At 44.7% G+C, this 17,978-nt stretch overlaps 1 protein-coding gene across 5 annotated transcripts in view; it reads right to left on the bottom strand.

The window, feature by feature from the left end:
- The window catches only part of CUNH2orf76 (chromosome unknown C2orf76 homolog), a 232,752-nt gene that overhangs the window by 196,079 nt on the left and 18,695 nt on the right, over positions 1-17,978 (bottom strand). The gene's annotated exons all lie outside the window — the stretch shown is intronic.

The following is a 17,978-nucleotide window of genomic DNA, read 5'->3' as shown; positions in this document are numbered from 1 at the left end:
CAAACATTACTGTGGCCATCTTCCCTACATAAACAGGAATGCAACCAAATTCACCACAAATCATAAAACAAATTAAGTTCGTAAAGCAGTACCAGTGCATTTTGCTTTTGGGCGACTTGAGTGGACAGCTGGGAAAAGTAATGCTATATAATTTAGGCTGGTCTTGTCCTAGCTCTCCTCCTGCCTTAGCCACTACTGTGCCTGGCTTGAAGAGAATGTTTTCTAGTTTTGTTTTTTCTTTTCAAATAAGGTAGTCTGGAACAATTTACCTTCAAGATAGAGGCATTGGTAAGCGTCTAGAAACAAGGTGAAGTATTTGGTATGAGCTGCGTATTGTGGGTTATCTGCAGAGTTGCACAGCCTAGTATAGGAGCCACTAGCCACCCTATGACTATTGAAATATAAAGGAATACAAACTAAGTAAAATTTAAAGACAGCGCCTCAGTCACACCAGCCACATTCCAAAAGCTGTTCAGAAGGGAAAAGAAATGCTTTGCTGATCAGAGACAATGTTTTATTCCTTATTCACTACTGAGTTTGGACCGAGACTCTAAGAACGGAAGAAATCTTAGGAGTCATCTTCCCGTTCTAATTAGAGTATAACTACTTATAGCTAAGCAGAATTCATGAGTCTTTGTGACTAAAACAACAAAACTGAAAACTCAGACGATTATTTATCAAGCAGATCTTTGTCAATGTTAGACACTGCAAGGGCACCAGGAAATTTAAGATGATCCCTGCCACCTCAAGGAGGTGCCCACCTAGAAAGAAAAGACTTCTGCCATGACAGTAACTGCAGAGCCACCCTAGGCAGGTGCCACACTTAATCATGCCAAAAAAAAAAACACAAAAAAAACAAAAGGCAGCTCCTGGTACCTGGCTGCTGAATTGGTGGCCACTGGCTCGATCTTTCGCAGCAACTAGCCAGACAGAACAGAACATTTTAAGTGAGCAATGAAACTTGCAGACTCATTATTGTAGCATCTACCAGAATCTGTAGCTTGTGCCCCGATTTCTTTCAATAACTGTTTTCATTCTACATTTTCTTTTGTTTTCCCCTCTGCCATGCAACTCTCTAGATACATCTGTTGCAACAGTTTCTTGTTTTTCTTTCTTTGAGACAGGGTCTCACGGGATAGAATGTCTTGCACCTAAGACGATGGGCAGTTATGTCCATGTCTGGGTGCACACTAGAATCGACTAGAATTTTCAAAGTACAGACGTTGGAATGCTCTGCAATCTACTGAAACAGAGTGGGCAGGGCAGTGGCAGGAGCTCAGGGTACCAAAGGTCTACAGGTGATGCCAAAGAAGCGTGGCCAGGAGGACTGAGCAGGTCAGTGTTAGGCAAGCAATAGTTGCCCTAAGCAGAGTGAGGAAGGTGTTTTGGAAGAATAAGCTAGCATCCAAAAACAGGATGGAGGTGAGGGGGCAGTTTGCAAACCAAAAGGCCAGCTGCTGGAGTATGGACATAATCCAGATGTAAGGTGGTGAAAAGTGGAGGCAGAGAGACTGGGAAGAAGAAAGTAATTGGCATGGCCGTTTAATATTAAGTCACTTGATCAGAAACTCATGAATTCTGCCTTGAGTCAGCCTTCAAATGTGGCACGTCACTTACTAGCCAGGACTCACATATGAATTATTGCCCATAGCTCATTGCCATGCACTGAATATCAGCACCAACTACTCACAACTGTAAGAAAGGTACAGTTCCTCACATACAGAAGGAACTGTATGTGAGGGCTATAACTGTACCTAGTTTGATTTTATTTATCAACAGGCCTGGGTAACATATCAGCTTCATGGAGTTTTATGGAATTAAACTTAACAGTTCAAAATCATAATCAGTTACACTCAGATTCGATTACAGTTATTAACTGCTGCAGACTTTCTTGAATGACCTAACTTTTGCTAGCTATGCCTATCCAGTGTCAGCGAGGGATAGGAGCTTAGCTTGCTCTTCAAACTAAGGAAGAGCACTTTTACTAAAAAAAAAAAAAAAAAAGAAAGCCACCGTATGAGCCTATGACTTCTCTTCTAGAAGCTGCCCAACAGAAATAAAAACACATCCACACAAAGACTTACAGAGGGATGTTCATGGCAGCCTTATTTATAATGGAAAACTGGAAATACTTCCAATGTCCATCAACAGGGGAAAGGATAATCACATTGTATTATATTTATAAATGATTCCTTATCAATAAAAAGGAGCAGATTATCACTGGAACCCTGGATGAATTCAACAGCAAAACACTGAGCAAAAGAAAACAGCCAATGTAACAACAATTATATATATATATATATATATATATATATACACACACACGCACATATATACTGTATATATGTACCCCGTATGACTCCACTGAAGCACAAGGACACAACACTCGTCCACAGAGAGTCATCTGTGGTTGCCTGAGGCAGAGACAGAATTGACCTAGGGAATAGGAGTTCTCCATGAGACAATAAAAATGTTCTCTGCCTCATTTCAGGTGGTGACTATACAGGTGTACACAGTTGTCAGTACTCACTGGGCTTTCACTTTAAGATCTAGTAAGCTGTATGCAAACGGTATCCATGTGTGAAGTCTTGTGAAGACTGTGCTCTCCCAACCACTGATGAACAATCTTTGCTTCACAATCATTATGCTGCCCCACCCTGGCTCAAAGTCCACACTGAAATGGTTTCTTTGGATAGATCTAATTCTGTCCTTGAGTCACTTGGCACAACCACGAAGAACCTGACAAGGCCAAGGTCCAGAGCAGAATGCCAGCCTCATCGTAAACCCCAAGTACCACCAGTATCAGGCAAGCACAACAATCACGTCCAAAAGAACTCCCAAGTATTCTCAGTGCAACAGGTCCCCACTGCTGAATGAGCAGGCTCTGAGTTTCTTACAGTGAAAACAATTACTTAAGATATATCGAGATTCCAAAAGAGTTAGACTCCAAGCCCAGTACTGCTCCAAATCTAAGCTCATTCCCAAGCACAGCTTAACCGAACAATTACACACAAGCAGCTACAATGTGTAGGATGCCCACCTTGACTGGTGTGCCCACAGGAATGGCCTTAGGCACACCTAAAACAAGATCATCATACTCCAAAGAGAAATAACACTTAGGTGTTTTGCCTAAGTTCAATGTTTCTGCACAGACTCATTACTTAAGATTAATAGAGAAGCAAGTATACAAACTACTCTGGTTCTGTCAATGCAGATCTCAACTCACTGAATAGAGAAGGATGCCCAGAATCCTTCAACTTGCCACAATTATTAATTCCGTGCAGACTAAGATGCAGGATGATAGTGAGGGGGAAGAGCATCTTATCAAACCTTTCACCAGCTGGTCACCAAGAGGGTGTGAATATGTTGCCCCCAGCACCCCTCATACATGGCACTTGGCCACCAATCCATCAGTACCTCTCAACTGAAGCCTGCTGACGGACAATTGTATCAGCTGGCCAGCCTTCCCTAAAACAGCACCACCAACTCACGCTGAGCCAATCTGTCCTGGATCTGGTGGCCAAGGAAGCAGCCTCTGCCAGCACTGGAAGGAGGAGAGGAGTGCACTTTGTCTGGCTCCACAGCAAGAAAACAAAGAACCAGGAATGAGCTTCTCCCACCTCACTCATCTCCCTCAGGAGAAGTGACAAGCCACCAACCTCCTGGCTTTGCACCTTTCTCCTGGCTCAAACTAGTAGTGAGGCTCAGGGACAGGATCCTTAAGGTCAAGGAGAAGGCAAGACGTCACCTCTCATTCCAAACAAAGTCACATTTCACTCCACTTTGTCTGCCCTGACTCACCTGAGGGATGCCAGGAATCCCATGGTATGGTGACAGTGACTCCTGGGAGATGGAGGGCAAGAGGTGAGGAGCTCTCAAGAGTGAGCTGGATATAATATGAAAAAGGCCTTTCCTTGAAAGGTCTGATGTAGCAAATAAAAAATACAGGATCCCCAGTTAAATCAGAATTTCAGATAAAAATAAGCACCTATTTTATACATGTCAATAATATTTGGAACATATTTATGCTAAAAACATAATCACTGTTTACTTGAAATTCAACTTAACTTGATGCCTTGGTCCTAATTTGGCAATCTTACCCCCAGCAATAATTCTGTGGCATGACCACCATTTTCCTCCCCTTGTTCTCTTCAAAAGGTAATGTGGTGAGGTGAAGAGAAGGCATGACTCTAGAGTCTACCAGGGTTCTAATCCAAGCAGCACCATTTCCTGAGTGAGGATGCTGGGTAAAAGATCAAGCTCTCCAGGGCTGTAGTTTTGTCATATATAAAACAGAAACAGCAATGGAAATTCTAGTAACATCTGAAAATAAAATTGACCACAATAATAGCATGTATAAAGTGGAACTTTATTAGTCTTTCTAACATTAAAAGTTATGTATTGTTATTCTTGTCCTCTCCTACGGGGAAAATGGGGCACAGTGAACTGAACTAGGTCACATAGCTAAATTGATGGGGCCAAGGGTAAAACCTAGCAGCTGTGGCTCCTGTAGGTGATCCTCTTGCTTTAGTCTCTCCAAAAGCAGAGATGACAGGTATGTGCCACAGCTTGGTTTCTAAATGGTTTCTAAATGTGACTCAATGTCACATTTAAACAGGGGGAAAAAGGGATCTCAGAAGGAAGCCTGAAAACTCTAGGTGACAACACTCATAAAAAGAAAAACCTGTCGTTAGTATCAGGGAGGTAAAAACACATAGTAAGGCTGTAAAAAAGGACAGCACACAAGAGGGAAACATTTTTTTTTAAAGGAGAGCAAGTGAGTTTGCAAAAAGCTAAAACTATGTAGACCGCCAAAAAAATAAACATTTGGTCTCTTTCTGGAGGTAAAGTTGATTAAATTTCCTATTATGTAGAACAAAACATCAAAGGATTGATACATAGAGAAAAGAGGAAAGTGAGAGATTCAGTCCAGGAAGTCCAACAATGTAACAGTAAAACTAATAGGGAACAGAGGGTTGGTGGGGAAACCATTAAAGAATACAAAATGATGCTTTCCAGAACTGAAAGATAGTTTCCAAATGTGGGACAAAATTTCTCAAGAAACAGACCATAGTGGCTACTTCTGAAAAGGAGGGGAAACTCACAGGAGGTGGGTGAGGAGAGCTGCTGTCTTTCTCCTTTAAGCCTTTTATTGACATCTATAGTATTCTCCTAATAAAAAATGAGCCATAATTCAAAATATTAAGACTCACATAAAATGTTCAACAAGTCATTCATTCAGAGTGTCACAGTGTCAGGTGCAACTTCATGTGATACAGGTGAAAGCGAATAACATGCTGAATTCATGCAGTGGAGTATTACATAGCTACCAAAATAAGAAGTTCAGAATAGAGCCACGCTATGGCTGGGAGGAGTACGAAGAAGCCAATTTCCCCTTCCCACAAGCCAGCACAAACCAAGCAGGACCCTGGAGGAGAAACAAACCAATTCACCCTTCCCATGAGTCAGCAGAAGCCATGCTGGGCCTGGGAGGAGTAACAAGAAGCCAGTTCGCCCTTCCCATGGGCCAACCAGCATACAGGTTGGGAGACAAGAACACCCCATCTCCATAAGCAACTGGCTAATTTGGAGGACAGGCTGAGTTAATAGCATCTGAGGTACAAACACAGCTCAATGCTTGTATTATCTGATTTGACTTTGCAGGCCTAAAGCTGGTAGTCTGAGCTCCATTAAGAGGATAACAATATGCAATATAGCAACTATGGGGGATTTACTTCTGTCTTGTTTTTTTGTTTGTTTTTTTTTTTATCGGTACTGGGGATCGAACTCACGACTGCCTGCTTGCAAGGCAGGTTCTGTCTTGTTTTTAAAATCCAACGTTGTTCTCACTGTTTTGTTTCGTTCCATTTTATTGTTTTTGTTTTAGTCCATGTTCTGATTTGATCGGTTTATTCTGTTTGGTTTGGTTTGATTTTATTTTGTCTGATGATATGGACAGCTATTTTGAAGAAAACAAGATATTGTGGGAGCCACTGTTGATTTCCTATTATCTTCTTTTATGTCCTGTATTGCTATCATTGTTCTGTTCTGATTAGCTTTACTGTTGTTTGGTTTTATTCTCTTTAAAATAAAAAATGAAAGCATAAAATTTTAAGAAGCAAAAATAAAAAATTTCAGAATAAATGAGGTGAAAGTATAACATTATGTATGATATGACTCCCTCTTTCTCACCCTCTCACTGTCTCCCCCAACCCCCTACCTCTGTACTGGGATTGAACCCAGGGTCCTCACACTGAGCTACATCCCCAGCCCCCTTTTCGATTTTTTTATCTTTGTGATAAGATCTCACTAAGTTGTCCAGATTGGGCTCCAACTTGTGAGCCTCCTCCATCTGGAATTACAGATTGTTTAATTATACATAAAATAAGTGAAGGATGGGTGATTTATGCCACTGAGAATAAAAGCTAGGATTCTGCATGCAGAAGTTACCCCACTGAGGATGTGTAAGAGGAGTAATTAGTAAAACCAAGGGCTGTGTACCAATGAAAACTGCTCTAAAACCATGATTTATGCCAATCCCAACATCCTCAAGCATCTTCTACCCACATAACAATAATAAGCAAACACTGGGGATTGCCTAGGTGCCAAGCAGTGTGCTGAAGGCTTCAAATATATTTATTCCTTGCACTTGTGCAACAGTGCTATAAAAGGAGACAATATCATAACTCCCCAACTTACAGATAAGGAAACTGAAGACCTCAAAGTCTAGGTAACTAACCAAAGTTCATGTAACTAATGAGCAGTAGAACCAGGTTCAAACCCAAACCAGGTAACTCCAATGCCAGAGTGCAGTCTGCTGGAAATTCAGCCCCACCTCCCAATCCCCTGAGCTCACCCCACAAAACCAACGGCCTGAGACATTGCCTGGCATGACTACATCCTGAGCTGTTCATCATAACTGAATCACAGAGAAATTTCCAAAGTACTTCAGAGATGTAATGAGTTTGCATTCAATTAGATTCTTCCTTCATTGGAAGAATCAGGAAGACTGATTTCCTCATGGAACTGGAAAGGAGTTTCTCATGGCTTGTCCTGAGACCACTTTGTGATACTCCAGTGATGTCCACTAGCATGCACTGGGGTCCAGACAGTTCCACTAAGCCAGCAGGCAACCAAACCCAAAAAGAAACTTGCTGTGCTTGCACCATGCCCATTAAACACTTTCTTTACATTGTAGCCCCTTTATCGGGGACAGGATGCAACAGTGAAAAGGACAGTCTCTGTGCTGCCAGGTGCTTCTATCTAGGGGTGGGGAGAGGACACACAAAGGAGCCAGTAGCTGTGGACACTTATTAATCCTGTTCTGGAGGGGGCTCATGGGTTAAGCAGGGGAAATTTCCCTTAAGGAGCAAACAACTCTTGATGGTAAGGACCTGGCTCCCAGAAAAGGAATGCAGTGAGTGAAACCCCAGTGGGTAGGCAGCTAGGTCCATGATGGAAGGCAATGCTGGAGGAGCTGACAGGCCAAGATTTCCCTTTGCCAAGGGTCAGTAACTGACCTCCCCTCCCAACCTACCATTGCCAGGAGTCCCTACCCCAAGCCAGGTGGATGCTGGCTCTAATCTAGACAGAGGGGCTCCCCTGCTGGAGCATCACATGAGACGGAGTCCCACTTAGGGTGCTCTACACTGATTCATGAACTTGAGGTAGGAGAAAGGGAGAGTTCATCACATACTTAGGTACACAAAGGCTCTCAGAGAGGACTGGGTCTGCAGTGATTTAGGGTCCATCTTTAATCTTCCATTCACTCAAGTGCACATTTGTTAATTTGTTGCCTACAATCAAAACCTATGTATTTATTGACAGAATTCTCATGGGACAGGTATTTCCCCAGTGTCTTTACTGATGTGCTTTGTTTTGTTTTGTAGTATTAGGGAGTGGACCCAGGGCCTTTGCACTGAACCCCAGCCATATATATATGGTGGTGGTGATGTTTTTGAGACACTATTTCACCAAGTTGCCCAGGCTAGGCTCACATTTGGAATCTTCCTGACTCAGCATCCTGAGTAGCTGGGATTACAGGGCAGATTCTGATGTACTATTTAAGACTGTCATAAACGATGACTCCCTACCCTGCCAGGGTCTCTCTACCCTTCTGTCCATCTTTCTCTCCAACACATAATATGTCCTAGTATATACTGTATCACGTGACTGCTAGAATGGCAGTCCTGCCAGGCTTTTGTTTGTTTCAGTCACTGTTTCATCGCCAGCACCAGAACAGAGAGTGACACCCAGCAGGAGGGCACGGTCAATAGTTGTACAAGCAATGTCTGACATAGAAGTTCACAGGAGACTGTGATGGGGGACAAGGGGAGGGAAGAAAGGGAAAAGAAAAAAATGTATTTACATACAAGATAGTTAAGATAGTTACTCAGCTAGTTTCTCTTAGTTCGTTGAAAAGAAAGGTTTGTGCTAAGGTTTGGACAGGATACCATGCCCATATCTGTACTCTGAATAACCACTACAGAAACAATACGCAATGCATCCATTACTGTAACTCTCCTACAAACCAGTTTTGAAACTGTTTTATTGTTGTTATTTTTATTTTCTCTTTAAAATAAAAAACAAAAGACATTCACAGCAGAAGGGCTAAGCAGCTCAGCCATTTAGGATGACACACTGGACTAGGTGGACCACTGCTGGCTCCTTCCCTCCGCGCCCTGAACATCCCAGGGAACAGATCTGATACAAAAAAACCATCACGAACGTAGCCTGCTTTTCCATGTGGTTTATGCAAATAATAAAACTTCCAGCTACAGGATCACTGCAAGAGACAGATGAGGTACTGAGTGGGAAGTGTTTCAAAAAATATAAAGGCATATTAGTCTCAATAGCACTGTGGGGCTCAGGCTCTCTAGCTGCACATGTTCCTCGATATGGACTCACAGACATCCCAGCCCTCCAGGACTCTTTTTGTATCATTATAAACTATCAGGCAAATCCAAAGCCACAGACTATTTAAAGGTTATGCCCAGGCAATGACTGTGTGTTCCTTCCTCTGTCTTAAATACAATACAAATCCATTTTCCCCTCGTTCATGCACTTAACAAATATATTTTTTTTTCCACTCTCCTGGAACTAACTCACTTAGCTCCAGGACTGTTGTGGTTGATTTCTTCCCAAGAAGACCAGAGCTTCAGAAACTAAGAGAGGTTTCCAAAGAATATGTTAGTGCAAAAGAGAAACAAAATAAAAAGGGAGAACAACTATGCACAGGTGAGCATAAAGACAACACACACACCTGCTGTCAGATGCACAGTTCTCCCAAGTGGCCCAGTGGTCCTGTCCCTTTTGCTAAGTGATGAGACTGAAGAAATGGAGCACGGGGACTCATGACCCAGAGCCAAAGTCAGACATGGGATCAAAGCCAAGACATCCTGATGGAACAGATCGGCTTACACCAGCAAAGTAGGAGAGCATTTGCCTCCCTGGCATTTTGTTCCCTTTTCTGTAGAAGGGACAGAAGCATTAAACATCCGTGATTAGATTTATCCTCCCACCCTTTCCACAAGATAGGAGTGGGAGTACTTCGGCCTCCATGGAGCCGCAGGATGCCTCAGGATTAAAGCACTGGCAGCCAGTCGTGGGAATCATAAGCAAAGCAGCTCAGCTGCAGACACAGCCCAGGGCTCCAGACTTCCCGGGCTCCCTATCTTGGCTGTAACACTCTCTGCAATGCTGGGTCACTATTCTCCTACTGGCTCAAAGAGGCTTCTCTCCACCAAGGAAAGCAGCATTATTAACTGGGGTGCCCACAGGAAACCTCAGATTCTCATGTCTTGGTGCAAGAATCATCAAGGGGCAATGCGTGGGACATTCCAAGAAAACTCCTGGTGTCATTTGGCATCCTCCAAAAAACCTCTCCAGGCCATGGTCGCCGTTGTCCATGCATTAAATTTGAGTCCTCTGATCTCCACATTTCTCCCCATACCTGTGGGGGTAATAACAAGAATAAGGACCTGCCACTGGCTGGCACCGTCCCTCTGCTCTGCCCTCCTACCTTTAGCTACAGTCACTTTACATTCACAAATAAGACAGGACCTCCCTGCAAACAGGGAAGAAAACTGAGAGTCTTGATTCTGGGAGAGAATTTTTTGATCAAAGAAAAAAAAACTACAAATACAAGCTAACAAAATTAAGTAAAGTTATGCATTAAATGTTTTACAAAAGAAAGAGAAGACAAAAAAAATAAAAAAGAAAAAGTGTTTCTCCCTGCCTCCTCCAATTCCACGGCCTGGACATAGGTACGGAAGCTTCACACCCCTCTCCCAAGCAAAAATATACTGGGAAACTAAATGTAGGATAGACACAGTTCACCCTACCAAACAACTAATTCTTGTTTCCAGAACACCACAGCCTGCAGACTAAGAATGCAGCCCAAACCCTCCCTCCCAGGAGACTCAGAGTACCTGTGACTCATTGGGCCCTGGCAGGTTTTGCATGTCTGTAGCTTACACACAAAGAACACACTAAACTTGCCTGGGCTCCTCCTGCTTCCTGGGCTGCTACAGTTAGCAACCCAAGTGAAGACCCAGACCACAAACCTTTCCTCTCCCTGGGTGTGAGCTGGCATCAAGAGGAAGCTGAGCCAAGACGGCGAGAACAAAGCAAAGGGAAGCCACTGCAGGGAGAAAGCGAAGGCTGGGAGGGCCATGTGAAGTCAGCGGCACCCAAAGCACTTTGCAGGCTCTGTTCTCCAAAAAAAAAGCCCACTGCCCCACTCCTCCGAACCTGAGCAGGCCTTGCAACTTGCTTTGCCCAATCAAATGTGGCCAAAGTGCCTTGTTTTGGGTTCAAAGTCAGGGTCTGCAAAGGTCCTGCAGCTCCACTCTGAGCCTCTGAGAATCAGCCACTGCCTGCCTGGGTGACAATCCCAAACCAGGTGTCCAATGTGGAGAGTCTCAGCACACACGCAGCACCAAGGCCCAGACCACCCTCCCTATGACCAGGCTAGAAAAGTCACTACAGCTTCATGAATGACCCCAGCCAGGCCAGCAGAAGAGTCACCCAGCTGAGCCTAGCCAAGCAGAACCATAGCAAATAAGTTGTTGACTTAGCAGAAAGTTGGCTATTAGCTGGCCTCGAGATGGTAGCTGGAGGCTACAGAAAAAGCAAAGACCTCATTTTATTTTCCTTTTTCCTTTGTTTTCTTAATCACTAGCTATAGATAAAATCCTAACAAGCTTGTGGTTTTGAACAGTAGCCTAAGAGAATGTAACCACCTCTGAACATGCTGGTGAGGACCAGATGGGAGGAAGTCCAGACCATGTTGGAAAGGGTTAAAAAAACACAAAACCTCAATGTCTCAAAATATACTAAATGTAAACATTCTACCCACTGAGTAAACAGGAAACTTCTTCCCTTAGAAGTTGGTCCAAAAAGCCCCATTTTCTTGGTAAAAGAGCCTTGAACTTGAAGAAAGAAATAATCATTCTGTAAGATTCATTTAATCATATAAATGCAGCCTTTGCCTTAATACAGCCCAAGTGACATCTTGGTACTTAGATGTCTTCTCTGTCATCTGGAAAACAATCACTTTGCAAAAAACTCTACCTGTATTTTGTATAAACACCTATGGTTTTCTCTGAATTCTTTCATGAAAGAGAAAGAACAGAGACGAGCAGCTGATTTCTGATGGTGTGAGGACTGGCTTTCTGGTAACGATCACTGCATTTGAAGGTGGCCTCTTATCACACTCCAAAGGGCATGGGAATCTTTGCTGCAAATCGGGGCTGTCTGCTGTACGCCAGCCATGCAACACCTGTTACATGGCTGCAGCTATCGAGCAGAGGCCTGGGCCCACCCCTAGGTTACCCCCCATCTCAGTTCTTACACCTTTGTCACCACGCTCAGTATGCTTTGGAAGAACCAGGCCTCTGAGAGCCATTGCTATTCTTTGTTTTCACTCTCCTGAAGAGACACATGGCCCAGCCTAAAAGGCTAGTACACTACTTCCCTAACTCTATGTGCCCCCAACAGGGATTCATGCTCAGGGATGACCTGAGTCTCCCTGACCAAACTCAAGGCACAGTCTACCTGGAGCACAGAAGCAGCTGACGAGCACGTGGCTAGCCCTCCTGCAGACGGAGCCATACAGGGAAAGAAAGGCCAGAAGACAGACAGAGCCAGGGTGACACTGTCTCTAATCCAAAGTCAGGAGCATCTGATTCTCTGATCCAGGACACCAAGGTCCTGGGCTACTATTGGACTTGTACCCTCATAGGTCAGTATGTCTCCTTTCTCCCTGACACCACAGTGAATTAGGGTTCCTGTCATTTGTGACACCTTTTCTGATACAAAGAGACCAAGAGGCATGTTTTTATGGTATGCTCTTTATAGTACTTGAATTTCCTACAGGTTTATGAACTACATCACTTGGAAAAAAAGCTAGATAATGAAAGAAATAACAGGACACAAAGGAAAAAGCAATATACAAAATATACTCTGAGATGGTAAATCAATAACAGCATTAGAGCTCAGTGCTCTCCCTGCCTGGGCTGCGCAGCCAAGCACACTAACTGCCTACTCCAGTTTCTGTTCTCCCCTCCCTTACAGTAAAAGGGAACCCGGTGCTTAGCTGGGCACATCACTGCATGCTGAAGGACCACATATCCCACCCTTCCTTACAATTACATGTGTTCATATAAATAAAATCTAGCCAGTGAAATGTAAAACTGGTAATACAGGGTTTGCAGGGTTTGAGATGGGGTCTTGCTCTGCAGTTCAGGCTGGCCTTAAGCTCACTTTGTAGCCCAGGCTGGTCTCTCCCCCTGCTATTTCACTGTCTGGAACGCAGATGTGATAACCAGAGCCCTAGCAGCTATTTTGGGCCAGAAAGACAAAGACTACCTTTCGGGGCAAAGTAGTGAGCAAAAATGGGAGTCTAGATCCCTGGTGATTATGTAACTTTCCTAGGTAAGGTCTCTAGAACTCTTCTACAGGAAAGCAATCTTTCCAGTTCAAGCCATTACTTTTAGAGTCTCAGTTCCTCTCAGTCAAATATAATCCTAATGGATGTATCACCAAAAGAAGAGTAGCAGGAAGCATTACCACAAGTACAGCTAGCTGTAGGTGTCTAGTTGCCATGGAGACCACCCCATCTCATCTCCCTCCACCCGAAGTCGAGGCTCCGCCCTGCCTCCAATTGGCAGCTACTCCTGCATGCTCCCTGTGGCCAAGCTGTCTGCTGCAAACAGTGTGAGACCTGCAAGCACAGATGTGCTCCTGTCCCCATCTGAGCACCTCTAGGGATGCCCCACCTCCTTTCCACGAGACTCCAAGTTGTCTCTGCCCAGGTCTCAACTCTCCAGTTGGTTTCCCAACCATACCAGCCGCCACGCCTTTGACTCCTACACTTCTGATGTGCCTTGCCCTCCCCCTTCCTCTGTCAAAAGCCAACCTATCCTTCCCATCTAAGCTGCATCCATGAAATCCTGTCTAATTCTCCAACTACAAGTAACCTTGCTATCCCTGGGCTCCAGCACCTTCTGTTCATTACCTTGTTAATAATCACATACTAACCATCTCATTACTAGATGAACCAAACTCTCCTCCCAAGCAGATTCCGAGCCCTGCAAAGGGCAAGATTGTATCTTGCTTCTCTGCATCCTCTCTCATAATGCCCTGTGCACGCCACACTCAGTGCTTGTTGAATGACTCAAAGACAATTCCTTCCTACTCCCATGTTCTAAGCTGCCTCTCTGCAAGGAAGAAAACAAGTGGCTATACTGCAAACAGAAAACATGTGTGATCATCTCTAAAATCACACCAATCCTTGACATGGCTTTGATTACTGCCTCTTAATGTAATAATATGCAATCCAAGAGTAAGCAGTCTTGGGGCTGGGGATTTAGCTCAGTGGCATAAGCACCTGCCTTGCAAGCAGGCGGGCGTGAGTTCAATCCCTGGTACCAATTAAAAAAAAAAAAAAAAGAGTAAGCAGTCTTTCCACAAAGCACTTATATTAATGACATGCACAGAGATTTGGCCTTGACACACATAGGCTAAAGGATAAAACTAAACTAATTCTGGCTCTGATCCTGTGTAGTAAGTAAAAAAGGATCTTTCAAACAGAGCCAGGCGTGGTGGTTCACACCTATCATCCCGGCACTCAGGAAGCTGAGGTGGGAGGATCGTTGCGAGTTCGAGACCAGCGTGAGCTACAAAGTGAGCTCAAGCCTGGCCTGAACTGCAGAGCGAGACCCCATCTCAAAACACACACACAAAAATAGCCAACAATAATGCCTGTTAATGGGATTGGTACTAAGATGCATAAGCAATATAATGCCAGCCACTGTCTATTATTTAAATTGCAGCAGAAGAGACTGAGGCTGAATGAGTTTCTAATAAGCCAGCTTAACACTCAGCTAGGTTACAAAAGACAGGAGAAAGTCTTGGGGAACAATCTATACTCCCACCATCTATCTACATTCGGTGGAGCATTGCCCTCACTAATAGCAAACACGACTCCTGCAAGTCCCTGCCAGGCCTGACATTTTTCACACACCATATACACTCCAACAAATACCATGTGCACCAAGTTAGAATTTAAACTCAAGATCAAATTTGCCAAGCAGTGAAAAGCCAACCTCCTGCTTTTCTTCTGCAAGGACCAAGGAGCACAGAAAAAGGACTTGTTTCCCGGCTTTTGGCTCTCCACTTTGTCTGAGCAGCTGCAAATGAACCTGAGAGGGCAGATCAGATGGTGGACTGTCGTCAATGCCCATAGCCACCAGGGTTGCTGCACTGGAGAGCAAAGGCGCTCCTTCCACTGGGTGTCCTGCATCCAACCTGTAAGGCCCTGTCCTTCCCTCCAGTATCCATCTGACCGCAACCCTAACTAATGACTCCACCTCACAACTGCAGGCAGCTTTGTGTGGAGTCTGCTTTGCCGAGTACCAGCTCACCCTTTGGTAAACCATGGTCCCAATCAGAATGACAGCCCTTAGCTTTGGCTGAACAGGGAAACAACCCCGGAAGCTCTGCAGACTACTGGTACCAATTCCCATCCCCTCAATTGCACCCCAACACCCTCCTTCCAGATGTGCTGTGGTTGGTTCATGCTACCCACGTTAGCATAGGGCTAAGGTAAAAGCTCTTCGGGGGCTTCTGATGTGCAGCCAGGGTGGGAGCCACTGCACCAGAGTGAGGGGAACTTCCCCAAAGCTAGAGAGCTTCTTGCACCTGAACTGGCAGGCAGGTTATGTCAACTCTGCTCACTTTGTTAACACTGAATTCTAGCAACAATTGCAAAACTGAGCTGGTACTGATCTAAGAAACCAAGTTACTTTCATAATCTCAAATTGCACACTTCTGCTCTCCACCATCTCTTCTGAAATATTGTCCTCTACATGACCTAGAGTACAGAGCAAGTCAGAATTCATCACACTCCACTGAAGTCATTCCCTACAGATTTTTCAGAAGCCCACCCCACCCAGGAGAACAGCAGCAGCGAGCTCACAAGCCAAGGCCAGGCCCTTTGGGAAGGGCCCAACACAAAACAAGATGGCGCCCAGGAAATCGCCTACTTGGGAACACCAGACTTTCCAGGGAACATTCCAAGATCTAGTCAGGGCCCCCCAGCATAGTCCAGGTGCCTCAAAATATTTACACTGGGCCTCAGAACACCCTACCACAAACACTGAAGCAGGGATAGCAAACTTGTTCTCTAAAGGGCTAGACGACAAATACTTGAGGCTTTGAGGGTACAGTTTGTACTACTACTCAACTGTGCCAGTGTGGTACAAAAGCAGTTACACATACTGTGTCAACCAATGGGGATGCATTCGTTCTACTAAAACTTTACTCACAAACACAGGCATCAGGACTGAACCCAGAGATATGGTTTGCACCCCTTTCTGCTAGACAGAGACCATCTTTTATCCTTTTCTCAAATCCCTAACATCTATGGACAGACAGACAGATACAATATGAGCCAATTCCCTAAACAGAATATCTTAAACATCTACTATTCCTCCCGAGAATTAGAGGAAGCTCCTGTGCTCTTAATCAAAACTATTTAGCCTGAATCTACCTTTTTAACCTTCTGAAATCACTTATGTATAGTTCTATCTTCTCCTTCATGAGAACAAGGACAAACAGAGATGCCCAAGGGAAGAGACGAGCCAATCTACACAGTAGGGAAGTCCCCCTGAAAGGCAGGAGGACGGAGACACAGGAGGCAGGAGGCAGGAGGCAGGGGCAAGGGAGGCCAGCAGTTGGGCACTCACACACTGCAGCCTGAAGACGGAAGTGGGGAGAGCAGAGAAGTGAACACAAAGAAGCAGAGGAAATAAAAGCCTTGGGCCACACCACCCCAAGTGCTCAGAGTACACGGGGCTCTTCCACCAAGACGAACGCTGATACTTTCCATCACCGAGAAGGGACAGTAACATATATCATTCCTCCCCCACTGTGTCTAATGACACTGGAAATCTGCAGCATGAGACTGAAAAGAAAAAACACAATGATAATAGCAGTCTGTCTCCTGCTTGAGTGCTTCTCTTCCCTTTCTTCATCGCTCATCTGGCCACCCCCACTTCTTGTGGCAAGACTCCTGGCAGTTTGGATCAGCAGTTAGGAGGCACTGAACAGGAAGGCCCTTGTCTTGTGGACCTGTGTTGCACAGGAAAGGAGAAAGCCAGGAGACATAGATGTTATCAGAGCACCTTCCAGGGCACAAAAACCACCAGTGTTTGGGGCCAAGAGTGCCAGTCACATCAAAAGTCACCAAACAGAAAAGTCAGAAAGGGGAGGTTTCCATTTGAAAACTGGCCATATGAGATCTTCAAATCATCATCAAAATTCAGGGGACCCAAAAGGTCCCCACCTCTTGAGTATTAGAGTTTAAGTGGTATTATTCCACAACAGTGCATCCCCAGGAAGCAACATGGCAGATGTGGCCATGGGCCCTGGAAAAGCCATAGGTAATGGTTAGAGAAGGACCCTCTCCACACCTCTTTCATGCTCTACTACACACTCGTCTTGTCACAGAGAATTGCTGGGGCAGGTAGTGCAAAGTCCTACTGCACTTCTGTGATTTGGCTGAGTATTCACAAAGGTCTACATGTTAAAGGCTTGGTCCTCAAGCTACTCAGTACTGGACTGGAACCTCCAAAAGCACAAGACATAATAAGCTTTGGCTTTGTAAGCTATGGATGGCAGCTCTCTCCTCACAGTGCTAAAAAAACCCAACCCTGGATTTGGGACTCCTGCACCTCACCATGGGTGTGTAGAGGAAGGGCTGGGTGGATCTGGGGCGCCTGCATCCACCTCCCCATGTGTCTGGAGGACTGTGGATATCTCAGCAAGCAGGGGAGCATCACAGGTTCCAGAGGCCCCACGGCCTGCAGTAAGTGCTCAGTGCACTCTGCCCAAAGCCCAGACTGTTCAGGACCCTCCAGGCTTCCGGGTACAGTGAAGTGGATAAGTGGGTTTGAGGCATCTACATCTGCCTCCCCATCCCGGCTACACTTGGAGATCTGTGGAGCTTCAAACAAGCAGGTGGGCGCACAGCGTCCCTGAAGCCCAGCTTATCTGGAACTACGGAGTTCTAAACAGGCAGAAGAGGGCCATTGGTTCTACAGGTCGAGTGGCTTGGGGTAACTGGGTGCCAGAGTCTCAGGAGCTGCGAACATAGAAGGGGATTTTCAAGACCCTGAGGAAGCTTTCAAATAATACTTGAAACACAGAAATATAGGAAAATGACAAAACGAAAGACCAAATTACAACCTCAAACCTCCAGCCCATCTCAAGAAACCCTAGGAGCAATGTATATAGAAGAAAATATATGCCATTCACCTCAAATATCAGACACAATAGCCACTGAAATTAACAAACAACTCCAGGAAGCTTTAAAGGAATTCAAACTCGAAATAATCTCCCAGGTAAAAGAAGAAATGATAAAAGAAATGAAAGAAATTCTAAATATATCTAAAGAAAACACAGTTAAAAAATTA

The sequence above is a fragment of the Cavia porcellus genome, unplaced genomic scaffold, assembly GCF_034190915.1.
Source record: "Cavia porcellus strain 051 isolate PalLab524CR breed Dunkin Hartley unplaced genomic scaffold, mCavPor4.1 scaffold_12, whole genome shotgun sequence".
Lineage (NCBI taxonomy): Eukaryota > Metazoa > Chordata > Mammalia > Rodentia > Caviidae > Cavia > Cavia porcellus.
The sequence above is the reverse complement of the archived record's forward strand: the minus strand, read 5'-3'. Positions and strand labels throughout refer to the sequence as shown.